Source organism: Syngnathoides biaculeatus, chromosome 5 (assembly GCF_019802595.1).
Source record: "Syngnathoides biaculeatus isolate LvHL_M chromosome 5, ASM1980259v1, whole genome shotgun sequence".
Lineage (NCBI taxonomy): Eukaryota > Metazoa > Chordata > Actinopteri > Syngnathiformes > Syngnathidae > Syngnathoides > Syngnathoides biaculeatus.
Window position 1 is genome coordinate 21,030,517 of NC_084644.1, and position 24,646 is coordinate 21,055,162.

Sequence of the window (24,646 nt, forward strand, 5' to 3'; positions counted from 1 at the left end):
CCTGGAACTAGGAGCCCCTTAATAAAATTTATTTTTGAAAGCAAATAAAACATTGTCAAGAAATAAAGGAGGTAACACAAACATCATATGCCTACATCATATACATATGACACTTGTGTTGTTAGTTGTCAAGTGAAGGTGACACCAGGTGGTGGGAGGGCCCCCCGCTCCCAGAGGGCCCCCCCCCCCCAAAAAAGAAAAACATGGGCTGGCAGTCTTTCCCCTCATATAGGCTAATTATCTATCATGCATTCTGCATTTGCAACAACAACAACAAAGTACTCTCACAATCCTCCCCTAGTCTTCCTCATAGCTGAAATGATATTGTCGTCATTTGGGCTGCCTTTCTTAATGTTTTGTGGAAGTGCGACATATGTCTTGCTTCTGTTGTGCGTGTCTCATTCCCTCTTCTATGATTCTCGCTTTCTTCTTTCTCTGCTAGTTTGCTGTTGCTAGTGGCACCCAAGGGGAGAAGTAGACAGACAAACCCTGCTGAATACTGTAGTTAAGTCAATGCAAAATTTAAACAGTAATTAACTATCAGTAATTATGTAACCTATTTTAAAACTGTAAGTCGTAAACTGGTTGTAATGCGGTCAAAGATTGCCTAGCGAGCTTGGGGGTAGCCATCAAGACAGGAAGGTAGAGTAGTATGTTGGTGTGGAAAAGGTGGGCATTCCTGATTCCAAGCCACGATGACAGCCAAAAGCCTGTTTGTCATCTCCCACACCGAGAAGATGCTCCCCGCAGCCAGCTGGGTGTCCTGTGACTGGCACGACTCCTTCAGTGGCAAAAGGGAGATAAGTAATGGTGAAATTGAGAAAATGAGATTGTGAAAGCAGTTGCTTTGTTTCCAAACGCTCAGCCAGCGTCTTTTATTTGAACTCTGGACACAAGTGGCTTAAATTCACCAATCCAGTCAAAATAATAAGCAAAATGACACACCAGTCATAACTCAGAAACAAATATGACTTGAGGCATATTACCTCCTTCACTGTCTTGAAATGAAGGACTTTTAGGGGGGTGAAACCTAACATTGTTTACAGATTTTGTCAATATATTATGTCTTTGGATCAGAATCTACTTTTTTACTGACTGACATGACATGTACTATTAATTTTTGAGTACCTATTTTAGGCAATTAAAGAATCCAAGTTTAAAAATTTGCTAACAAACAGAAATATTCCATGAATTACATTATTGGAGATCTGTAGTTTTATGAAACTGCTCAGTGACCCCCTTGTTGTCAAGTAATACACAGCTATGCTTTAAAAAAAACAATTGAGACACGCTGCATGTATTATTATAGCATATTTAGTTGGACTGTTATCTTTGCGTGTTAAATATGGAATGAAATAATTATTCAGAAATTCTCATGTTTACCAGTTAGAAACAGTCGCAATTGCTGGTGAGTGCAGCGTAATGAGTTGAACCCAATGATTGACTTGCGACCAATTCAGGGTGTAACGTGCCTCTTGTCAAAAAGTCAGTTGGTTCAGCTTCCACAACATAAGCAGTAGAAAATGAATGAATAAATGGATGAATGAAAGAATGAAAGATTATGTTGCCACGGAACATCATGCTCTGTATCTGCGCTTTGAACTGACCTGTCATGGTTGATTTTAAAGTCTTTCCAACTACTCTGGTGGTTCGGTGTGCTACACCTGGGTCCTTACAGCAGATTCACCCCGTGTCATTTTATGGAGGAAAAAACATTTATCATCAGATTATGTAACATAAATACAGAAAGAAAAGATTTCCAAATGCTTGCTACCTCATTTCATTGTTGCTTATCTTGTATTTGTTGGTGAATATGCTCAGACTAACTATAAGTATTTTCAGCAGCATGCACCCTGTGGATAGAACTCGAGCACGTGCAAAACAGGCAAAATTCACATACATCATAGAGTATATACAGTATAATGTAACAGCTCCGGCTTCACTTGTCCTCTTCAAATAGAGTACAATCCCCCTTACACGGAGCAATGGTTTGTTCCTGTCTGAAGAAGACAGCCTCTTGATTGTCATTATATACAGATTGTCATGACATTTTGTCTTCAGACCTTGGACTCAAACTCAACTTCGGCGGATCTGTTCTAGAGACGTTTCTGTTTAGTCTGGATGCAACATTCCACAAAGACATTTAGAAATTTGCCTCTTAAAATTGAACAAAACATCCTTTAAAATCTGAACCGTGTCCAAAAATTGTTCAGCTGGATTGTTCAGAAGGAAATAGCAGAGTGGGGCATTTCCTCCATTCATCTGTGTCAATAAATTTATGGATTTACAGACGTCAATTTTATGAGCCTCTAGCCAGAGTGCCAACATTATCCGCTCACTTCAAGTTGGCCAAATAAAATGGCTCAACTATTTATGATTGACTAGTCTCCGAGGAGCAACAAGTAAAGTTCGGCATGCTGTGACTGCTAACCTAAAGCCATTTTACTACACGTCGCTTTGTTTTGTGTACTCAATCTTGAATTGAACATCTGCTCAGAAGATGCACCACATACAGAATATTTTTCAACATACTGTATGTAATGCAGATGCAACACAGAAATTCCCATTGTTCCCCGCTTTTGAAATTGTTTTGAAAATGAAATAATTTATCATTAAGCCTTTTAATCTATGGTTCCAAAGAAAATGACATAAGCTCTTTGAAATCAATAACAGCCCCCCCCTTTTTCCCTGTACAGAAATTAGTGGCAGGCTGTTGGCAGATTTATTACCCTTATACACTACTGTGTGTACTTAACATGTCCGAGAAAACATGTGGATAGAAGTTACAGCTCCTTTCTCTATTTTTTTTCTTTCTACACAGCACACATTGTGCTCTTCAACAATCATATCCTGGGCAATGTCATTTGAGGTGGGAACCCCTATAGGAGGGTTAGAAGCTAGCTTGGGTGGAGTGAAAGTAGTGAGCGGTGGGGGAGTTGGGAATTAATCCTTAGCCAGATACTAGGCTGAATAAATAAACCCGGAAACATTAAAATCCCCTTTCCCCTTCACCTTTGAACTTGAGCATTAGATTGTGTAAACATACATTGCGACGTTTCAGCTCAGCTTGTTGTGTCTCTGTCTTACACTCGTCAATGTTCTCTTCCACCGGTGAAACAGCACCTTGTGCTCTCACATTTCATTTTGTATATTTGGGGGGGGAACGCCGCTATTTGGGGTATATATTTTTTGTGCATTGTTTTCTAATTAGAACCAGGCACACCATAATTTGGATACGCACCTGTCACGTCCCATCGGAACGAGAGGTAGGACTCAAATGCAGGAACTCGGAAGACGCAAGGTAGTTCAAGAAGAGACACGTTTATTGTATGCAGAGTTCGGGGATCGAGCAGGCAGTCCGGTGCACGGGGAAACAATGCAGGCAGAAGTGTCAAGGAGTCAGGCTTACAAGGTTGGTCAGAGAACGGACGGAGGTCGGTACACACAGGTTCAGTCAGGAGTACGAGAGTGCTGGAACGGGACATAAAGCTCAACGAACTGGCCGCGGACCAGTCGTCACCGGGTCCTATATATACAGGGGATGATCAGCCTGCATGAGGAGCAGGTGTGCGCCTCCCAATCAGCGCAGCCGCGCGGGCACCCGCACAGCTCATGCTGAAGCGGCAGGATCATGACAGTACCCCCCCCCCTCAAAGGCACGGCTCCCAGACGTGCCTAAACGAAAAAACAGACAATAACACAGGAAGGGGGTCCGGAGGAGGGCACGCCCCCCCTGAACCCCAGACTGGTGGCCATCCAGGCTACCAAACACGAGGCGTCCGGGCGGACAGGTCAGGAGGACGACCCGGACGCCAAGCACCAGGGTCCCCACGGGGCGATTCGGGCGGACGACCTCTGTGAGGAACCAAACGGCGAGGCAGGAACCAGAACGAGGCAGGCCACTGCTCCAGACGAGAACCTCCCATGCCGTCGTTGCAAGACGACCAGCGATTGGTCGCCAACGAGGCCAGGTCCTGAAGCGGCTGGGCGAACTCAGGAGTGAAGAAGATGGAGAGCAGGACCAGAGCCATGACCACCACCCTCCCGTAGTCTCTCCAGCTCCAGGGTGGCTCCACAGAACTCCCCAGCTCCTCCTGGACAGCAACGTGAGAAGGCGGCGCCATCGCCGCCCCCTCCTGGACAGCAACGTGAGAAGGCGGCACCATCGCTGCCCCCTCCTGGACAGCAACGTGAGAAGGCGGCGCCATCGCCGCCCCCTCCTGGACAGCAACGTGAGAAGGCGGCGCCAGTACCGCCCCCTCCTGGACAGCAACGTGAGAAGGCGGCGCCAGTACCGCCCCCTCCTGGACAGCAACTTGAGAAGGCGGCGCCAGTATCGCCCCCTCCTGGACAGCAACTTGAGAAGGCAGCAGCAGCATCACCAACTCCGCCCCCTCCTGGACAGCAACGTGAGAAGGCGGCAGCAGCATCACCAACTCCGCCGCCTCCTGGACGGGAGCGTGAGGCGGCTGGGGAACTGTCGCCCCCTCCTGGACAGCAACTTGAGAAGGCGGCGCCAGTACCGCCCCCTCCTGGACAGCAACTTGAGAAGGCAGCGCCAGTACCGCCCCATCCTGGACAGCAACTTGAGAAGGCAGCGCCAGTACCGCACCCTCCTGGACAGCAACTTGAGAAGGCGGCGCCAGTACCGCCCCCTCCTGGACAGCAACTTGAGAAGGCGGCGCCAGTACCGCCCCCTCCTGGACAGCAACGTGAGAAGGCGGCGCCAGTACCGCCCCCTCCTGGACAGCAACTTGAGAAGGCGGCGCCAGTACCGCCCCCTCCTGGACAGCAACGTGAGAAGGCGGCGCCAGTACCGCCCCCTCCTGGACAGCAACGTAAGAAGGCGGCGCCTGTACCGCCCCCTCCTGGACAGAAACTTGAGAAGGCGGCGCCAGTACCGCCCCCTCCTGGACAGCAACGTGAGAAGGCGGCAGCAGCATCACCAACTCCACCTCCTGCTGGACGGGAGCGTGAGGCGGCTGGGGAACTGTCGCCACCTCCTGGACAGGAACGTGAGGGCGTGCCCGTCGCCAACAGAGCAGGAACGGGTAGCGGCCGCGGGCCGGTCGCCGACAGAGCAGGAGTGTGGAGCGTCTGCGGGCCGGTCGCCACTGCCACCCCAGAGCACGGACGAGAGGCGCTGTGGAGACGTCGCCACCTCCTGGACAGCAACGTGAGGTGGCATCGGGTCGGTCCCCACTGCCACGTGAGCTTGCAGTGCATCCGTTGAAACGGCAACGTGGGCATGGCGCGGTGGCGTATCCGTTTCCAGGGCAACGTGAACCTGAGTAGGCGGAGAGTCAGTCGAAACTGACACGTGGGCGTGTCTCGGGAGCGGGTCAGTTCCAACTGCCGCGTGAGCTCTGCTCAGAACCGCCAACACTGCGACGTGCACTTGAGGTGGCGAGTCTGTTCCCACTGTGGCGTGCACTTGGCAAGGGGACGAGTCGGTTTCCACGGCAACGTGAACCTGAGCAGGCGGAGAGTCAGTCGAAACTGACACGTGGGCGTGTCTCGGGAGCGGGTCAGTTCCAACTGCCACGTGAACCTGAGTCAGCAGCGAGTCCGTCGCCGTTGCGACGTCAGCGTAGGTTGGCTGGTTCGCCAATCGTTGCCGGACCTGGGCCGTGAGAGCCGCCAATTCGGCAGTCTGCCACTCTATCTCTGCTCGCATTTCGCGGCGGAACGCCTCGTGATTAGGCGGCTCCTCCTCCGTCCTGGCTGGAAGCTTCGCCACCTGCTGGGGGTCTGCCGGTCTCACCGTTGCCGGCGAGGAGTGGGAGGACGGTGTCTTCGTTGCTGCGCAGCGAGAGACACCAGGGAGCGCCCGGCCGGGGCGTCTCCTCTGTCCGCCACGCGGAGGTCCCGGGTAGATGGCCAATCGGGTTCCCTCGTACCGATTAGTGTACTTGGATCTACCGGGCGAAGTCGCTCGGGTGCTGGAAACGCGGGGAGGCGGCACAAACTGACTGGGGTGAAGGATCGGACGAGCAGATTCATATTCAAATTCGTCGGAGTCGTACTCAGGCAGCTGGTCATACAAATCGTGGTCCTCCTCATATTCCGAAAAGTCAGAGTCCAGAAGAATATGAGGAGCCGGATGGGTCGTGTTCGGGACGTATTCATACCTCGCTGGCGGAGCGTAAGACACGAAAGTGGAGGACGTCAGGGAGCCTACCCGGATTGGACAGGCTTGGTCCTCCGGCAGACGGTCTACCTTGCGTCGGTCCCGGCGACGCCGGGTCTTTCCTGCTGGGTCCTGTGATGGCCAGTTCGTTCTGTCATGTCCCATCGGAACGAGAGGTAGGACCCAAATGCAGGAACTCGGAAGACGCAAGGTAGTTCAAGAAGAGACACGTTTATTGTATGGAGAGTTCGGGGATCGAGCAGGCAGTCCGGTGCACGGGGAAACAATGCAGGCAGAAGTGTCAAGGAGTCAGGCTTACAAGGTTGGTCAGAGAACGGACGGAGGTCGGTACACACAGGTTCAGTCAGGAGTACGAGAGTGCTGGAACGGGACATAAAGCTCAACGAACTGGCCGCGGACCAGTCGTCACCGGGTCCTATATATACAGGGGATGATCAGCCCGCATGAGGAGCAGGTGTGCGCCTCCCAATCAGCGCAGCCGCGCGGGCACCCGCACAGCTCATGCTGAAGCGGCAGGATCATGACAGCACCGCAATATTTCCACACCATTGTCAGTCTTAAATATTTTCCAAGTTCATGGCCACAATTCTAGCAGCTTCTGTAGATTTAGATTCAGCAAATGGTGTAATATTTTATAGTCCTGGAAATCTTGATGTTAACCATTGCTTCCAGTTAGTAGAAATAGTAGAATATTTAAAATTGTGGAGGCTCAACTGTGAGTTTAAAATCCATCATGCAAAATGATTTTGAATTACCGGAGTGCCTTCCCACCCATCAATTTTAAAATTAAACAAGCAAGTAAATCGGTGAGGTTTCTTCAAATCTTGAAGTGTTTTTGCTTTTTCTTCACACCTTTGGCTACTCAAAGTCTTCAACTCTTTGCAAAGTCGTGCTTGAAATTCACCACCAGTAGAGGGGGTGAGAGTGAGAAGAGGAGACTGAAGCAACTCCCCAGAACCAAGTCATTTCATCCGGTGCTACAAGTGGGTGTTAAGTGTACTGTAATTCCCAACATTTTTGTGTACATGAACTGAAGAATGACAGACCATTTATGAAAACACCTATGGATTGTTTTAAATCGTGGGGAAAATACATTATATTTTAAGTGTCTCTTAAAGTGTGGTCCATCTTTGGTTAGTGTGAAATAAAATTGATTATTACTTTATATCCTTTGAAAAATCAAGTAAAACAATGCTTATCAAAGAAATAACATGTTGAAATCAATCTAATCTTTTTTTTTTTTTTTAAACGTAATTATTGCGAGTGGGAGACAGAAGAGGCTCCCATTACAATACAAACAATGATAATATTACACTGGTAACTACTGTATATATGATTCACCATAAGCTGTAAAACCATGCAGTTGTGCTAAAAAATATTGGGACACCTGAGGTAAAAAAAAAAACACATTACGCTTTTTTTTCTTGACTGTCTGATGTTAAGTCAGACTAACATTTCCTGTTTTAGTTCAATATCCAGCCATCCATTTTCTTTGCCGCTTCTTCTCACAAGGGTTGCGAGGAGTGCTGGAGCCTATTCAAGCTGTCACCGGGCAGGAGGCGGGGTAGTCCCTGAACTGGCAATCGCAGGGCATATCGAGGCAAACAGCCACACTCACAATCACAGCTAGGGGCAATTGACCCCTCCATACAGGGCACTTAACCACGCCTCCTGAAGTGACGTCACGCCACGTGCGCTGACGTAAGACAAATAGTAAAATGGCAAATACAATACAATACAATACATTCTGAACTGAGACAGACTCCATGCTTCTGAATTCATTCAAATCAACGATATATTATAGATTCTAAATACAATACATTCTTAACTGAGAGAGACACCATGCTTCTGATTTCATTCAATCATTCACACGTAGCAATGTTATGCTAGCGGAGAACGTCTCATTCATTTATACGAGACGTGCATTAAAGATCAAATTTAGGGCATATCTTCATGCAAACACAGTCTGGTTAACTTTCGGCCGCGAGCCAGCAAGAAATAAATACGTTTGTGCAGTCCGATCATCGCTAAATATCGCTCAACAAAGAATAAGTGTGGCAATCGTTCCCACGTAGCAATGTTATGCTAGCGCAGAACGTCTCATTCATTTATATGAGACGTGTATTAAAAATGAAATTTAGGGCATATCTTCGAGCAAACACAGTTTGGTTAACTTTCGGCCACGAGCCAGCAAGAAATCAATACGTTTGTGCAGTCCGATTATCGCTAAATATCCCTCAACAAAGAATAAGTGTGGCAATCGTTCACACGTAGCAATGTTATGCTAGCGGAGAACGTCTCATTCATTTATACGAGACGTGTATTAAAAATCAAATTTAGGGCATATCTTCGTGCAAACACAGTCTGGTTGACTTTCGGCCGCGAGCCAGCAAGAAATCAATACGTTTGTGCAGTTCGATCATCGCTAAATATCGCTCAACAAAGAATTAGTGTGGCAATCGTTCACACGTAGCAATGTTATGCTAGCGGAGAACGTCTCATTCATTTATACGAGACGTGTATTAAAAATCAAATTTAGGGCATATCTTCGTGCAAACACAGTCTGGTTAAGCTTCGGCCGCGAGCCAGCAAGAAAGCGACACGTTTGTGCAGTCCGATCATCGCTAAATATCGCTCAACAAAGAATAAGTGTGTCAATCGTTCACACGCAGCAGTGTTATGCTAGCGAAGAACTTTGAATTCATTTATACGAGACATGTATTGAAAATCAAATATAGGGCATACCTTCATGCAAACATATGTGTTCCGGTTGATATTAGATGGATTTAGTTGATGATGCGGTCTTCCACAAAGTTTGATCCATCGAAGGCATTTTTCGTACTGGGTCTTCGGTTTTGGAAAGGGTACGAATTGAACTCCACCAACTAGCCTTTCAAGATACCTGTCGTCACTATTACAAAGTCCGTGACTACACCTCTTAACCATATTTTTTGTTAAATAACCCAAATACGCGATAAAACGCTTACTAAACCTATACTGGACCATTCAATGTTGTCAGAGAAAATGGCGGGAGCAAAAACAGGCTTTGGTCCATGCAGATCTCTGGCCTCTGATTGGTCAGTAACGCGGATTGCGCAATATCCACGGAGGGGTCAATTTTGAGTGTCCAATTAATGTTGCATGTTTTTTGGTAAGTGGGAGGAAACCGGAGTGCCTGGACGACACCCATGTAGCCATGGGGAGAACATGCAAACTCCACAAAGAGTCTGGGATTGAACCCAGGACCTCAGAACTGTGAGGCCAACGCTTTACCAGCTGATCCACCGTGCTGCCCTTAGTTCAATTTGAATTACCAAAAGTATTTGATAAAAACCAGAAGAGTAAGAGAAGGACTTTTGTAGACAAATGTATATAATAGACAAATGTTAAGGATTCGATTGTTAATTTTTCACTGACACTCTGTCTTTGTATAATATCTGTATTGGTGATGAGTAAGTATGGAGTGGAGGCCTGTTGAACGTTCCTGGCACATGGTTGACTCAAAGTGGGTTTTTATTAACTACAGTGACAGTAATAGTGAGAAAAATTCCAATACCAGTCCAGAGGATGCACATTCCCCATACAAATAGTGGAATCACATTTCATTTCCATTCCTGCTTCGATGAACGTCTTTCCTCGCATTCTGTATTGTGAGAGTGCGAGGACCAGGGAATAGCATGATAAACAACACAATGGTCTAGCAACGAATACTGTTCAGCTCACGCTTTTTGCATTTCTATATGAATATTTTCCAAACTTGTCATTCCATTACCCAACAGGGCACTATTTCACGTAGTAATTAAAAACAAATGTTTTGGGGCACATTGAGTCACCGCCAGAGGATGCCACTCTGTGATGCCACACATTGTGTGCATGCCAGAAATGACCACAGTGAGAGCAGAAGACAGTCAAGTGTGGCTGATAGGCTTGCCATTATAGTACTCAATATGTTTTTTTATTGCATTGATATGTAGTGAAAATAACACAGGCAGTAGAAATACGGTTTTAACAAGTCACCGTTGTTCTGGTTGCGTTGGTTATTTATTCCAGTTCCTATGTAATTGTGACTTTGTGTAAAACAAAAACTAAAATGATTTGCAAATCCTCATCAAACAATGTCAAATGGAATACACTACAATGATTTCTTATAATGTCATTGATTTAATGGTAGAAAGGCTGACTTTACAGGCTACCAACCCGAGTGCTCAGTAGATCCAAGAAAGTCAGCAGTGAACCTTGCTGAGTAAGTAGGTTAAAATGAATGTAGATACTTACAGTGAACCAAATAAATATTTTAACACCGTGCTATATCCCAAGTTCTCCCACTTAGAAATCATGGAGGGGTCTGAAATTCTCATCATGGGTGCATGTCCACTGTGAGAGAGATAATCTAAAGACAAAAATCCAGAAATTACAATGTATGATTTTTTAAACAATTTATTTATGTGACACAGCTGCAATTAAGTATTTGAACACCTGTCTATCAGCTAGAATTCTGACCCTCACGGACCTGTTAGTCTGCCTCTAAAAGTCCACCTCCACTCCATGTATCATCCTGAATCAGATGCACCTGTGTGAGGTTGTTAGCTGCATAAAGACACCTGTCCACTCCATACAATAAGTAAGACTCAAACTTGTAACATGGCGAAGACCAAAGAGTTGTCCAAAGACACCAGAGACAAAATTGTACAACTCCACACGGCTGGAAAGGGCTACGGAGAAATTGTCAAGCAGCTTGGTGAAAAAAGGTTCTCTGTTGGAGCAATCATTAGAAAATGGAAGAAGCTCAACATGACGGTCAGTCTCAATGGGAGTGGAGCCCCATGCAAGATATCACCTTGTGGAGTCTCAATGATCCTTAGAAAGGTGAGGAATCAGCCCAGGACTATACGACAGGACTTGGTAAGTGACCAGAAAAGAGCTGGGACCACCGTTTACAAGGTGACTGTTGGTAATACACTAAGACATCATGGTTTGAAATCATGCATGGCACGGAAAATTCCCCTGCTTAAACCAGCACATGTCAAGACCCATCTTAAGTTTGCCAATAACCATTTGGATGATACAGAAGAGTCATGGGAGAAAGTTTTGTGGTCACGTGAGACCAAAATGGAACTTTTGGGTCAGAATTCCACTCACCGTGTTTGGAGGAAGATGAATGATGAGTTCCATCCCAAGAACACCATCCCTACTGTGAAGTCTGGGGGTGGTAGCATCATGCTTTGGGGGTGTTTTTCTGCACATGGGACAGGACGACTGCACTGTATTAAGGTGAGGATGACCACGGCCATGTATTGAGAGATTTTGGAGAACAACCTATTTCCCTCAGTCAGAGCATTGAAGATGGGTTGTGTCTAGGTCTTTCAACATGACAATGACCCAAAGGACACAGCCAGGAAAACCAAGGAGTGGCTCCATAAGAAGCAAATCAATGTTCTGGCATGGACTAGCCAGTCTCAAGACCAAAATCCAAAAGAAAATCTTTGGAGGGAGCGGAAATTCCGTGATTCTCAGCGACAGCCCAGAATTAAATTGCTCCTAGGTGTGATTGTGAGTGCGACTGATGTCTGTCTCGGTGTGCCCTGTGATTGCTTGGCAACCAGTTCAAGGTGTACCCTGCCTCCTGCCCAATGACAGATCGGTTAGGCTCCAGGACTCCCGTGACCCTCGTGAGGATAAGCGGTGAAGAAAATGGATGAATATTAAACTATAATAAAACTTTGAGTCAAATGAAGTGGCTTTGGCATCTTGTTATGATGCCTCCTGGATGGTTCTCTAATGGGAGGAGGCCCCTGTGTCAAACCAGGACACACCGGACAGACTTGGGAATGCCTCGGGACCGATGAATGAAATGGCTGGGTAGATAGAAGTCTGGGTTTATGTGCTTTAGCTGCAGCCCCTGCAATCCAACTCTTGAATGGATGAATGGATTCTATTTATGTTTTACACAACATTCCAATCTCTTTGGAAGTGGGGGTTGTGCTTGACGTTATAACCTTGAACTTTTTTTCCATTTTACTGTCGCCAAGTGTTTCCCTCAGTGTACATGCAGTGCGTTTCTGCATGTGTTTGTGTGCTTTGGTGACTATTAGTGTGCATCTGACCTGCATTACCTTCCTTTACTTTGGTTACAATCCTTTAGCTTTTTGTTTTTTGACTCAGAAGCTGGCGCCCCGAGGCAGACAGCAGGGGTTCCGTACTGTGTTTCCTGTAAAAAATACCTACTCACTACACATCCTAATTAAAGTGATGGACATACGCAAGATCCCTCTAAAATCACAGAACTATACCAATTTCCTGGTCATTTGGCCTTTTCATCTGGCTCTTGTTTCTTAGCATAAAAATTTTCTTGCTGAACATGAAGATTTATACCTACATGCTCAACACCCCCATCATATTTTTGTAGCATATTGATATGATTGGTACTTAACAACATGATAACTACAGATGATACTTTCTGTCCCTTTAACTTGGACTAAAAGAGGATGATCTAATAAGCAATGTGAGAAAACACATAGCCTCTGCTGGAAGTGGCCTAAAAACCTTTGGCTTGGAGTACAAACTTTCTTCTGATATCAGTGTCAATGTTTGTATGTGTGAAAGTCTGGGAATGTGTGATTGCATTGGCGCTGAGTTATAGGAAGTCAGAGACATGATAAAGAAACAGGCTGATTTCACGGCTGGCTGCCAACATTGACAAGTAGTAACAACTATGCAACTAACATACCGGTACTTATTTCCACAGACACCAACACCCAATACAATGTATGCAAATATATAACACCATTTAGTAGTTGTCAGTGATAATTAATAATTATAATAATTTTTAGGGTGGAAGAGTGGGACAGTTGTAGAGCATTGGCCTCACAGTTCTGAGGGCCGGAGTTGAAATCCCGGCCCAGCCTGTGTGGAGTTTGCATGTTGTCCCTGTGCCTGTGTGGGTTTTCTCTGGGCACTCCGGTTTCCTCCCACAGACCAAAAACAAGCATTTATTGGAGAGTGCCCATAGGTACGATTGTTTTCTGTCTACATATGCCATGCAATTGACTGGCAACCAGTTCAGGGTGGAATACTACTAATATCAACATCAACTACCAATATTGAGATGAAAACACTATATGTTATCATATATATTACCCTATGGGTGATTGAATGCATAGATCGTTCTACAAGTATCAGAAGTGAATAATTGTTGCTTAGAATTAAAAAGTACATGATCGCTAATAGATGATGTGTGGTGATGGTCTTTTTATCCCATAAGTTGCATAGTCCTTTCCATTCTTTCATCAGATCCTCTGAGCATTTTCAGACCCAATTCCAATGAAGTTGGGACGTTACATACACAGAAACAGAATACAATGCTTAGAACCATCCATCCATCCATCCATCCATCCATCCATCCATCCATCCATCCATCCATCCATCCATCCATCCATCTATCCATCCATCCATCCATCCATCCATCACTTTTCTTAGCTGCTTATCATCACAGGGGTAATGGGAGTGCTGGAGCCTATCCCAGCTGTCAACAGGCTCCAGACAGGGTACAACGCTGACCTGGTTGCCAGCCAACTGCAGGGCACATGTAGACAGACAACACCCACACTCACAATCACAGCTGGGGGGAATTTAGAATGTCCAATGGATGTGGAAGGAAACTGGAGTGTCCCGAGAAAACCCACACAGGCATGGGGAGAACATGCAAACTCCATACAGGTGGGTCCGGGATCAAATCCGGGACCTCAGGACTGTGAGACCAACGCTTTTACTAGCTGCATCACCGTGCCGCCAATACGTAAAATACAATTCCAATAATAAAAAAAATATTTATGATCATTCGTATTTGTTTATTCATAATGGGTTATAGTTAAACAATTATTTACCCACTCATCCATTTTCTTCCACTTGTCTGAGGTCGGGCCATGGGGGCAGTAGCTTTAGCAGGGAAGCCCAGACTTCCGTCATTGCAACCACTCCATTCAGCTCTTCCCGGGGTATCATGAGGCGTTCCCGGGTCAACCGAGAGACATAGTCTCTCGAGCATGTCCTAGTTCGTCTCTAGAATCACCCTCCAGTGGCACATGCCCAGAACACGTCACCAGGGAGGCGTCCAGGAGGCATCCTAGTCATCATATCTGCCTCCTGGAGGAGCAGCAGCTCTACTCTGAGTCCCTCGCAGATGACCAAGCTTCTCATCCTATCTCTAAGAGAGAGCCAGGACACCCTGCAGAGGAAACCCTTTTGAGACGCTTTTATCCAGGATCTTGTTCTTATGGTCATGAGTCACAATTCTTGACAAGAGAAACCTAGACCGGCTAGTAAATTGAGAGCTTTGCATTTCGTCTGAGCTTCCTCTTTACCACAAGAGACCTATATAAAGTCTGCATTTCTGCAGACGCTGCACCAATCTGCCTGTCAATCTCCCGTTACATTCTTCCCTTACTCTTGAAAAAGACCCCGAGATTCTTGAACTCCTGCACTTGGGGCAGGATCTCATTCCCGACCTGGAGAGGCCACGCCACCCTTGTCCAAGTTCGGACCAAGGTCTCAGATTTGGAGATGCTACTTTTTATCCTAATGACTTCACTCCCAGCTCCGAACTGCTTAAGTGAGAGGTGGAGATTATGGCTTGATGTTGCTAACATAACTGCATCATCAGCAAAAACGAGATAAAAAATACTAGAGCCATCAAAATGGACCCCCTCGACACATTAACTCCACCTAGAAATTCTCTCTATAAAAGTTAGGGCAGAATTGGTGACAAGGGGCAGCCTTGGCAGAGTCCAATCCTCACCTGAAATTAGTCCAATTTACTGTCACCTCTGGCACCAGTCATACAGGGACCAAACAATCCGTATCAGGGGATTCAGCATCGCATACTCCCCACAGGACTCACCAAGTTAAATATTCAAATGCCTTCTCCAAATCCACAAAACACATGCAGAGTGCTTAGGCGAACTTCCATGCACGCTGCAGGACCCTGCTGAGGGTGTAAAGCTGGTCCACTCTTTCACAGCCAGGACAAAAACCACACTGCTCCTCCTCAATATGAGATTAGAGTTCCCGGTGGACCCTCTTCTCCAGCACCCCTGAATAGACGTTAGTAGGGAGGCTGAGGAGTAGGATCACCCCTGTAGTTGGAACACATGCTCCGGTCCCCCTCCTTAATTCTGTAAAATTAGAGGACCTATCTCTGACTTCTCTGCAATGTTGCACAAGCATGTGAACTAGCACAAACTAACCATATCTAGAGGAACTCCGGGCGGATCTCATCCACCCCTAGGGCCTTGCCACTGAGGAGCTTTTTAACCACCTCAGTGACCAAAACCCCAGAAATAGGGATAGGCTCTTATGGCCGCATATGTTCCTCCAAAACCTGTATGTACCTTTCAGCATTAATGTGCCTTCACCGATATGTAAGTTACCCACGACATTGGCATTAAGCCGCATACCATCACAAATGCTAGCTTTTGAACTTTGCGTCCATAACAGTCCGGATGGTTCTTTACTTCTTTAGCCCATCAGACAGAATGTCCAAAGATTTTTTTTTTAGGACTCATCAGACCACAGAACACTTTCCACTTTACATCAGTCCATCTTAGATGAGTTTGAGCCCAGAGAAGCCTGCAGCATTTCTGGGTGTTGTTGATAAATGGCTTTTGCTTTCCATATTTGAGTTTTAAGTTACACTTACGGATGTAGGGCCGAAATATATTTACTTACAATGGTTTTCTGAAGTCTTCCTGGAGCCATTTGGAGATATCCTTTTCTACATTGATATTTGTTTTTTATGCAGTGCCACCCAACGGATCGAAGGTCAGGGGCATTCAATGTTGGTTTTTGACCTTGCCGTTGACATGCAGTGATTTCTTCCGATTTTTCTCAACCTTGTGATAATATTATGGAAGTACCTAAATTTCTCCCAATTATACGTTGAGGAACATTGCCCTTAAATTGTTCAACTACTTTCTCATGCTCTTGTTCACAAAGATGTAACCTCGCCCCACATATGCTTTTCAATGACTGAGCAATTCAGGAAAGCTCCTTTTACACTCAATGGATGTGCTAAAAACTAAATTTTCAGTTAGAACAGTATTTAATTGAATAGATGTATTCAAGGCGGCACAGTGGCTCAGCTAGAAACCGTTGGCCTCACAGTTCTGAGGTTCCGGGTTCAATCCTGGTCCCGCCTGTGTGGAATTTGCATGTTCTCCCCATGCCTGCATGGGTTTTCTCCGAGCACTCCGGTTTCCTCCCACCTCCCAAAAACATGCAACATTAATTGGACTCTCTAAATTGCCCCTAGGTGTTATTGTGAGTGCATCTGTTTGTCTCTATGTGCCCTGTGATTGGCTGGCAACCAGTTCAGGGTGTACCCTGCCTCCTGCCCGTTGACAGCTGGGATAGGCTCCATGACTCCCTTGACCTTCGTGATGTTAAGCGGCAAAGAAAATCAATGCATGGATGGATGGATGGATGGACATTTATTCAATTAAATATAGGTTCAACGTATTTGTAAGGGCGACACGACAGTCAGCTGGAAAGCATTTGCCTGACAGTTCTGAGGACAATGGTTCCATCCCGGCCCACCATTGTGGAGTTTGCATGTTCTCCCCGTGCCTGCGTGGGTTTTCTCCGGCCACTCCGGTTTCCTTCCACATCCCAAAAACATGCTACATTAATTGGACACTCTAAATTGCCCCTAGGTGTGATTGTGAGTGCGGCTGTTTGTCTCGATGTGCCCTGCAATTGGCTGGTAACTAGTTCAGGGTGTATGCCGCCTCCTGCCTGGTGACAGCTGGGATTGGCTCCAGCACTCCCCGCACCACTCATGAGGATAAGTGGCAAAGAAAATGGATGGATGGATTTTACATATAGCATCACTGCTGCGATTGGCTCCATCACTTCCCGTGACCCTTGTGAGGATAAGCTCCTAAGAAAATGGATGGATGGATGGATGGATGGATGGATGGTTGGATGGATGGATATAGCATCATTGATGGTGTAGAGGTACATTCATCTGATTTTGCTGCATGCAGCGTGTGTTCAGTCACCACTGTGCGACGGTTTGAATGTGAGTCTGAATTGTTGCCCACGTCTATCTTTGTCCTGGGACTGACTGATGACCAGCTCAAAGTATACTTCACCTTTCAGACAAAGTCAGCTAGCATAGGCTCCCGTAACCCTGAAAAGCACAAGCAATCCAGAAAATTGATGAATATTTGCCCCCCAAAAAATAAAATAACTGGATGAAAATCATGTTATCTTAGTACCCTCATTTTGGTTTTCATAATGTTATTAAAAATATATATATATATCTAGGATCTCATTTGATGTGTTTATGTGTCCTAGAAAAGCAATGTGAATGTGTGTCTACTGACCCACAACATCGTTTATCTACATGCAGTATGTGTGCAAGGCTCAAATTAAGCGGTCTCACATTGCAGTTTACAAGTCAAATTTTGCATTTTGGACATATAAAAAAAAAAAACACAAAAAAATAAAAAAACTGTAAAAAAAAAAAACAAAAACGAAAATAGAGGCCAGGCAGTGGCATAAGTGGTCCAACATGCTTATGTCAACAATGTGACATAAGATGCTGTCTAATTTGTGATTTTTTTCATTTAACTGTGACAATGACAATATTATGCAACCATGAGTGATTGTGCTTTTTGCTTAGTGTGCTCACTGTGGGACATATTGCCAATCTGATGGTCTGTAATTAGAACAACCTTGAGTCAAGTGGGTGAAAAATACTGTAAAACGTGGCCAGAAAGGAATAAGAGTAAAATGGATCATGACAATGTACTCAAAAAGAGGAGGGTTTAGGCAAAGGGAGAAACATCTTTCTCATTTGAGGTTTCCTCATTTTAGTTTGAAAAAAATGAACACTTGCAAACCTTGCAGTCATAAAAAGATTATTTTTTTCTTATTCCTACTCAACTGGTCTAAGCTTATAAATACATACCAAGGAAACTAATGTATGAATATTGTATGTCACGAAATACTAAAATGCTGGCTGTTTAAGAAGTGAAGATGCACAAAGGCTGTTCATGCTTTAAGAAAAAAAGCATTATCATTTATGCACAATTTGAATTGAAATGAAAACGGAAAAAAGGAAACTAAATAGTCATACCTTACTAAGTGAAAGGTCCTATTTTATCTTTTATATTAAAAAATTTCTCTTTAACCAAGCAAAAATATATCTTACCCCGGTAACTGATCATTTGATAGAATTTTCAGGAGGGTAAGAGTACCAAAATATTCATTAAGTGTGACCCTTCATTTAAACTCCCCCATTATATTGTCATCAACAATTTTCATGATGTTTTATGAAATCCTTGCTTAGCTTGCCTATGTGATTAAGCCGCAAAAAAAAAAAAAAAAAAAAAAAACGCGCATCAAAATGAGGAAGTATCTGAGCAAATGAAAAATGATTCACAAAACTGCTCCCCATATTAAAAATAAATGGGCCTAGTGTTTGTGTTTGTGAATCATTATCCACTAAAAGTATTACTCTTGTCTTGGTTTTCACCAATCAGAAGAACACTTGGGCAGATTACAGTATCATAAAAGCAATGGACATGAGATATTTTTTGTGGACTCAAACTGTTATTGTAAGACCCGACACGATGCTCGCAATGCAACGGGATGCTTGAGGAATGACTTTGGCAAAAAAACTGGGAAATTTTAGGGAATCTCAAGTATTTATTAAATTCACCTGCCCAAGAGCCAAACAGCTCACTCTGTTGCAACGTCATTTAAGAGGTCACTAATTCACGGTTCATGAACGGACCTAGAAGCAGTCCCCCAAAAACCAATGCCATGGCCAAAAAAGAATTGAAGACATATGAGGTGCTTCCATTTTAAGCAGCGCAACATATTTCAGGGTTTATGGTAGTAATGAACTCTATCAAAACAGGGCCATTTCAGCCAGTCAAATCTGAATCGCAGGCGGTAATTACTGAAATCACTGGCTGGGCACAGACCAGATGCAGACAAAGAATGAAAGAGAGAGTGAGAGAGCAAGAGAAAGAGAGAGAGAGAGAGTGAGAGAAAGAGAGAGCAAGAGAGAGAGAGAGAGAGAGAGAGAGAGAGAGAGAGACAGACAGTGAGAGAGAATGTAAGTTGAGTTAAAGGCAGAGAAAGATCAGAAAATGACCAACAAAGTGAAAGAAAATTTGGAACAAATGGCACTTAAAATGGAAGTAAAATTAGATCATTTTTGTATGCGCTTCTCAGTGGGAAGTTTCCACTGAGAGCTCTGATTAAAAGTGGATGTAATGGGTGAAAGGCCATTATGAACTTAAAAAAAGGGTTTGAACAAACCAAAGTGGTTCACTTAATATTTCTTAGATTAATATATGAAGAGTTTGTTTTCAAAACGAGACATAGGCATTTTTTTCAGATTTACGAAACTCGCGCCAAAATTATCCAGTTCTGAATGGATAATTTTGGCGCGAGTTTCGTAATTCTGAAAAAAATGCCTATGTCTCGTTTTGAAAACAAACTCTTCATATGTAAAATAGTTTAAGACTATACTGTGTGAAGATGCCAAGCAGAACAACAGAAACTCAAACTTCATTTTTTAAAGTTTTTCAAATAACTTTATTTGAAAACAACTTTCTCTTTGTATTTACTTTCTCTTATTGTGAAATGTAGCTCCACATTTATGTAGGAAATGAGAGACCATTACACAGTTGTTTTCATATGTTTTATGATTAGGGAAGAATTTGTAAAACATGTTACAATTATTAATTATGCTTTCATATCATCACATCATCCATCAATCCATTCATTTTCTGAGCCGCTTATCCTCACTAGGGTCATGGGAGTGCTGGAGCACATCCAAACTATCTTTGGGCAGGAGGCGGGGTACATCCAGAACTGGTTGCCAGCCATGGCAGCTAGGGCACATTGAAACAAACAACCATTTGAACACAAATTCAAACCTATGGGGAATTTCGAGTCTTCAATTCATATATCATGCATGTTTTTGGGATGTGGGAGGAAACCAGAGTACCGGGGGAAAACCTAGGCAAGTACTGGGAAAATATGTAAACTCCACACAGGTGGGGCTGGGATTTGAACCACAATCATCAGAACTGTGACGCCTATGCTCTAACATGAAACTCAAATTAAAATATCCTCCAATTTACAATGGCTGTGCAGGAGCTCTAACCAGTTGGGCCACCATGCCACCAATTATACTTATTATATAATATAATTAGATCAAATTGAAATCTGCCTACCATCACCAGGCTAAAGAGGTTCCATATCGTAGTGGGGATAGGGCCCTCTACAATCGTACTAGAAATAAGATGACTAAAGAAATCAACATTTAAGAGGTATTATGTTGCAAAACTGGAAAAACAGCTTGGCGCTAATGACTCCAAATCAGTCTGGCACAGATTACAAATGCTCACTCATTACAAGTGACGATCCCCCACAGTAGACAACTATAGTGGGCTAGCTGACAACCTGAAAACCTGAACAGTTTTTGCTGCCGATTTGAAAATGACACGCTCCCTCCAAACACCCACCAAGTCGCACCACCATCCACTTCAAGTATCTCCAACGCCACTGTTTACCCTCCATGCACGGGATGTGAGGCAGATCTTCAAACAACAAACGATCAACAAAGTGCTGGGCCCTGACCTTGTGTCCACATCCTACCTCAAAGTCTGCGCAGACCAACTTGCTCCTGTCTTCAACAGGTCTCTAGAGCTGTGTGAATTACCGACCTGTTTCAAACGCTTCACTATTATAGCGGTCCCCAAAAAAGCAGCAGTCTCTGGTTTTAATGACTACAGGTCTGTTGCCTTGACATCTGTAGTCATGAAGTCTTTTCAACACCTTGTGCTGGACCACCTCAAGAGATTCACGGGTCCCCACCTGGACGCACTGCAGCTAACAGGTTTGTGGATGATGGGCCTGCACTTCATCCTTGAACACCTCGATAGCGAGGGAACCTATGCGAGGATCATGTTTGTGGACTTCAGATCTGTGTTTAACACAATCATCCCTGAACTCCTCTCCTCCAAGCTGCCAGTGGATCGACAACTTCCTGACAGGCAGTACACAACAGTTGAGGCTGGGGGCAGCACCTCATCCACGCGCACTATAAGCACTGTGCCACACCAAGGTTGTGCTCTCTCCCCTCTGCTCGTCATCTGCCTCATCGTAGACGGCGACGAGTCTGCGTATCGAGAGGAAGTGGCGAAATTGAAGCTTTGGTGTGGCCAACACAACCTGGCGATGAACACTCTAAAGACTGTACAAGTGTCTGTGGACTTCAGGGGGCATCCTCCACCACAGCTTCCCCTCACATTGTCCAAATGTCTTGTGTCACCCGTCGAAACCTTCAAGTTCTTTAGAATTACTGTCTCATAGGACCTGAAGTGGGAGACGGGCAACAACTCCATCCTCAAAAAAGCCCAGCAAAGGATGTACTACTTGCGGGTTCTGAGGAAGCATGACCTGCTACAAGAGCTGCTGAGACAGTTCTACACAGTAGTCATCTAATCACTACTGAGTACCTCCATCACAGTCTGGTTTGGGGCTGCCACAAAAAACAACAAACTTCGACTGCAAGGGAGAATCAAAACAGCTGAACGGATTGTTGGCACCACCCTACTCACCCTTGAAGATTTGCATGCCACTCGAACTACGGCCAGAATGTGCAGGATCCTTTCGGACCTTCCACATCTTGGCCACAAGCTCTTCCAGGTCCTTCTTTGGGTAGGCGCTATCGATCAATGCAAATCAAAACTCGCAGACGTTCAAGCAGTTTTTTCTCCTCTTGCAATTACGTCATGAAATTCTTGATCAGTGAACCTACAAGTTTCTGCCCTATCCACACCCTCACATTCTGCTGGTTCGATCAGTATTCATATTATATACTGTAGACTATAGCACGATTCGTCACTTTGAACTGCTCCCTTTGCACAATTGTGATTTCACTGGTCTATAACGTTGAACCGTAAATGCGTGAGGCCAATCTGTTTAAGCACAAAATAATGACGTTGACACACTCTAAACTGTTCTAAATTATAGAAGACTGCATCTTGCACAACTGTGACTCTTATAAGGTATAGTTCATTTTGAATTGAATGTCTATTGTTCTTCCTCTTGTTAATTTTTCTCAGTACTCAACATGAATGTCGTACCAGTGCGGCACCGACTGCCAGAGACGAATTCCTTGTGTGTTGTTCCATACTTGGCCATTAAATCAGATTCTGATTCTGATTCTGATTTTGGATCTGAACCCATTACTCCTGATATTTGAGGTAGCTGCACTAACAAATCACCCACATGAACAGTCAGTAAGTCGGGATTGTGTTTGTTGCTATTGGTGTACTCACATAAGACAGGCACCAAAAATGTACTAATTTCACACAGTGGCAAACAAATGTTGTCTATCAATATTGTGAAGTCTTTTCCTGTTGCACTATGATTGCTCATGTAAATTAGAGCACAAAAGGAGGTTACAGCCCACCAAGTACTAACGATCACTCACTGGCTATCTTACCTGGTTAACAAGTGCGTCCCACTGCCCCCTCACTCATGCACTATAAGGATTCCCACAGTTTTTCAGGCAGCACACTCACCTTGGCAATATGACTGGCCCCTGCTTCCCGGGAAGAGAAGGCTATGCAGTTGTAACAATATGACCATCCCAATCATTTACCACATTTGTATGATGTAAATACAAAGAAGTTTGCTTTTGTTATGTTTGGAGGTTGTGTAGGGTATTAAGGCAGTTTAGAATTAGGTTGGGTTGAGGGTTAGTGGGAAATATATTAATGCCATGACACTTAAGTCACAAGCTTTTCGTTCTGTCTGGAAGCAGTTGGCGTGTTCTAGAGCAACCAGTCATGGTGCATTGCCACATGTCCGGGAGCCAGTAATATTGGAGAATATTACGGTCACCCTGTTGAGGGAAATAATATAAATCCGAGTATCCATGGCAATCCTGTTTTCATCAAGCTTCAGACACTGTATGGTAGCTGATCAAAATTTATCCGCTTACTGCTTTCATAACGGCTTGGAATGAATCATGCACTCCCATTCAAGTACTTTACATTGACCAGATCTCAGTCCACGGAATGTGTGTGAGTCACCGCCCCTTGTCGGACGACTGTCTTCGGCTCGCCTGCAGCTTCTCTCCATGATCACACCCTGGGGACCCATTCAATCAGCCCCCCATATATTTTGTAATTAACTTTAACGGATGACTTTGAGCAATGGCAGTGTTTTACTGTCTCTTTTAAATTGCATTTATCATGCTACTGGTTTCGAGGTATAAAAATGTGACCCTCCCCACTATAATGCCAATCAGATCTTAGTGAGACCATTCTGTCCTGTTAGTTCCCAGAATGCCACACCAACCCCACCCTCTTTCTCTCTCTCTCTCCCAGGGTGTCTCATGACTGACCAAGACAGTTTTATTAGCCTTTGACCAAGCCAGCAGGAAAAGGGGGAGCTGGTACAGGGTCCTAACAAATACACTGCCAGTCAAGGAAACAACTGGTCGAAGAGAATATAGATGATCTCAAACAGATAATTGACAGAGCTGAGGGACGATTGATAAGCAAACTGCAGGGAGGGGCTGAAGGAAATGTGAGGTCAGGGGACACAAGGGTTTGTCTTGTCTAAATGGGAGGAAAAGGTAGCTCTGTACCCACTATTTCTTTTTATTGCACTGTTAATTTTGATAGAACATGCATATTTGCCAATCATCCATTCATGATCCAATCATCAACAATTGTGAGGATTCAGTTTACCTGTTAATTCAACCTAAAGGGGTGAGCCATTCTGCATTTTATAGATGCAAATCATTAAAGTTTCCTTGATCACCCCTTCCACCAGTTTGCCCCATATGTCTGACTAAATGAAGTAACATAAGGTCTCCGAGTATCCTAAATCTGTTTTTTCGAGATCAGCTTGGAAATTCCTAGCTTGCTCACCAGCAACAGGTTGCGAATGCTGTCAGGCCATTGTTGAATCTGTTTGCAGTCAAAGGTTAGATGTTGCAGCAGCCTACAATCAAGAAATGTTTTAAAGTTCCTCCCTCTGTGTTCCTCTTCTTGATCCCTGGTATTCACAGTGGGGCTAGATGTGTACTGTAACATCCAAGTCAACACTTTCTTTCATGTCTGTTACCCCATGAGAATTACTAATGTGTCTGTGGCTGTCGAAAGGTGCATGATAACCTGCATGTTTGCACGTGTGTGCATATGCTTGTATTTGGCTAAGTAGGAAAGGAAGACTTGAATAACAGCTCAATAAATATCATGTGTTGGTTTATTGTTTTTGACGCATTTTTGTCGTTTTTTTGGGGAAACACTAAACCAACGAATGTCTCTGGGAAAAAGGCAACGTGGTGCTCTTTTCTGGGTCAAGAAGAATATGGAGGAAATCCACTTTGACGTTCAAAGGTATTTTGAGATTAAATGTACTTGTCATGGGATTGGTTACTGGTCTGTGTTAGGG